This window comes from Oryzias melastigma, unplaced genomic scaffold (assembly GCF_002922805.2).
Source record: "Oryzias melastigma strain HK-1 unplaced genomic scaffold, ASM292280v2 sc00517, whole genome shotgun sequence".
NCBI lineage: Eukaryota > Metazoa > Chordata > Actinopteri > Beloniformes > Adrianichthyidae > Oryzias > Oryzias melastigma.
In genome coordinates this window covers 13625-17030 of record NW_023417111.1, presented here as the reverse complement: position 1 = coordinate 17030, position 3406 = coordinate 13625, and positions in this window count along the sequence as shown.

Genomic DNA, 3406 nt, shown 5'->3' with positions numbered 1-3406 from the left:
TTAACTTATAATATGCTAAATGTCTCATTCGGTGCAGTTAACGGTTCAACACTCCCATGTATTTTCTTTAGAAATATATTATTGATCTATTAAGCTTAAATCGAATCAAATCAATTATTTATTTATTTTTTTATTTATTAATTGTTTCAAGCTTGGTCAATTACAGCATATTTCAATCAACATAGACACATCACATATATAAATAACCAAAATTAAATCACCATCAGATTCAAAGAGTATACATCCTAGTACCTCTTTGAAATCCTTCTTACCATTATATAAACTTAATAACCGATGCTTGAAATAGGAAGGGAAGAAGCAAAACTTATTTAATCCCTTGCCCTCTATAATCTGCATAATTTAACAATTATACATGGTTGCTATATTTAGTATTTGTATTTAGATATTTATCTAAATATAGTACCTAATACTAACTTTGTGCAGCTATGTATTTATGTCAGTAATCAGTTACCCTTACCAATAATAATATAGCAATACTAATATAGTTCCTATAAGATTATTTAACCGCTATTTCAGATATCACCTAAGTGCACCACCCATTATTTAACACTGGGTCCATCCACCCTCGTGACCATTATTCACCTCCACCTCTATACTGAAACAATAACATTTCTTTGTATCTTTTTTTAAATATATGGATATTGGAGCATTGTTTGAGCTCCTCACTTAACACTTGCCACAGTTTGATGCCACACACTGACACACAGAAATATTTCTTGTTAGTTCTTGTAAATAGTATTTTAAATTCTCTGTATCCTCTTAAGTTATAGCCTTTTTTTTTCAGAGAATCGTTTTTGAATGTTATTAGGTAAGAATTTCTATTAGCCTTGAATATAAATTGTGATGTCTGAAATTTTACCAAATCAAATATTTTCATATACATATATTTTCAAATATTTTTTATGAGGAGCTTGTGTTGTCCTGAAAGAACAGCATATTTGAAGGTGAAAAATTTATGTACTCTACCAAATCTCATAAGGGGGATTTCCAGCAAGTGCCTCAGGACTCATTTGCCCATGGAAGTCCAAATAGAGCACCGGACGGTCCCAATTCGGCGAGAAGAGGCGGTGCTCTAACGTGTGTTTGAGAGAAGTCCCGGTGCTCAGCACCGGAGCGCACCGGCCCACTTAAAGCACAGGACATAAGTGACAATACGGTTTTATGGAACCCAACATATATTGTTGAATACTGAACAATTAATTAACCTTGACATCATTTTGTACAGTTTACTCTTGCAATGAATCACAGATGCTGCCCTCTTGTGGCTTTACTGGGTATTGCCATGAGTTACAAATGCTGCCCTCTTGTGGCTGTACTGCGTAGTCCCATAAATAACAGATGATGCCCTCTTGTGGCTATACTGGGTATTGCCATAAATCACAGATGCTGCCCTCTTGTGGCTTTACCGGGTATTGCCATGAGTTACAGATGCTGTCCTCTTGTTGCAACTACAGTATGACATAAGTGACAATACGGTTCTATGGAACCCAACAAATATTGTTGAATACTGAACAATTAATTAACCTTGACATCATTTTGTACAGTTTACTCTTGCATGTAAATGGAAAACACAACATTTAAAAACCATATTTTTTAATTAGGCTACTTTTCTCATTTTTTCAAGTGGCCTATTTCAAATATTAAAAAAACAATAATAATTTAGCTACGCATTGCAAATTTTTTATTTTAAGTTGATTTTCCTCTGCCAATTTTTTATTTATTTTTTTTGTCTCCACCATTTTTTATAGCATGCCGATTTCTAACATTTTTTCCATGAGGTTTATACATGAACAAAGGGTAAAAAATAATAAAAAAAACTTTTTATCCCAGTTATTTTATGCAATCTGCAGTTTTACCATTGACTGTAAAAATAATAATTATTCTTATATACAGTCTATGGGTTTTACACATTCTTTCACACATGAAAATACTAAAGATGGGTATGCTCTAATGCAGGGGTCTCAAACTCGCGGCCCGTGGGCCATCTGCGGCCCGCAGGATGATAATTTGCGGCCCCCGTCTTCATATGAAAGATTACTGTTTGTGCGGCCCGCAATGCTGATATGAATGAACCAATCACAGTGAGGTATATGACTCTGGAGGCGGGACATCGGCGGTCTGTCCAGTGCCTCTGTCTATCATTCATTCCTTCCTCCAATCAGCTGGGCGGAGGAGGAGCCATGAAGCACCAAACGCGATTTGTGTGACATATTCTCGTGCCCCGCGCTGGGAATTTGCTGCTCGCGTCTCGTCAAAAAATGTGTTTCTGTCACCGCGCTGAGTGTCGAAGGGGCTACCAGCTCCGTCTGTGGATGTCTCTCTTCGAATGAATGAGAGACATATATGATGTCGAGAAATACGTTTTTTTGACGTGCTGACTGTTCCTAACCAGAACTCCACGAGCTCCGAGCCGCAAACCTGTAGCCCGCCCCGCGCGGCGATCTGCTGCACCCGGCTGTCAGACATGTGATCCTGAGCTCGGCTCGCGCCTGCGTGCGCGTGTCTGTGACTTTAAAGGCTCACACACCAGCTGTGTCGGAGCGCATTCCAATCCATGTAAACGCGATAGAAGTCCGATATTCTGCTACGCGCGTTTGAATAGAAAACCCATGGAAAGCAGCCCCCCCCCCATGCGCGTTGATGCAGCCGGCGCGTGCACGAGCACCCCACACCTCCAATGAATAGAAGACACATACAGACGTGGACAAAAGTGTTCATACCCCTCAGTTAAAGAAGGACAAACCCACAATTCTCACTGAAATCACTCAAAACTTACAAAAGTAACAATAAATAAAACACCTGTGATGTCAGTTAAAGGACACACCTGAGTTAATCATGTCACTCTGGTCAAATAGTTTTCAATCTTTTATTGAGGTACCGTCATTTTTGTCCAGGCCTGTTTCATTAGTTAGTTTTTTTAAATAAGTATGTTGATCAACAATTCAAAATTGATGGCTGATTTTGATTGTTTAATTTTCATTTTTATTTATTTATTTATTGTTACTTTTGTAAGTTTCAAGTGATTTCAGTGAGAATTGTGGGTTTGTCCTTCTTTAACTGAGGGGTACCAACACGTTTGTCCACCACTGAAGGTCAGATTTATTTATTGTGAGGAGAATTCTACAAAAATCTACAAAAAATGAAATCCTTTAAAGATTTTCTCGTTACCGGGGCTTCTCTAACTCTGAAGGAGGATCTGTTAATACAGACATTTGAAACTGAACAAAAATAATGAGTTTTCTCTAGTCAGTCAATATGTGGTTTCTTCAGTTGTCTGTATCTGTTGTTTGGTCATTATTATTATTTTACTTATTTATTACTAATTTATTTGTTATTTTATTCATCTTTTAATGTACATGGTAAAAAACAAGTAAACAACAACAGA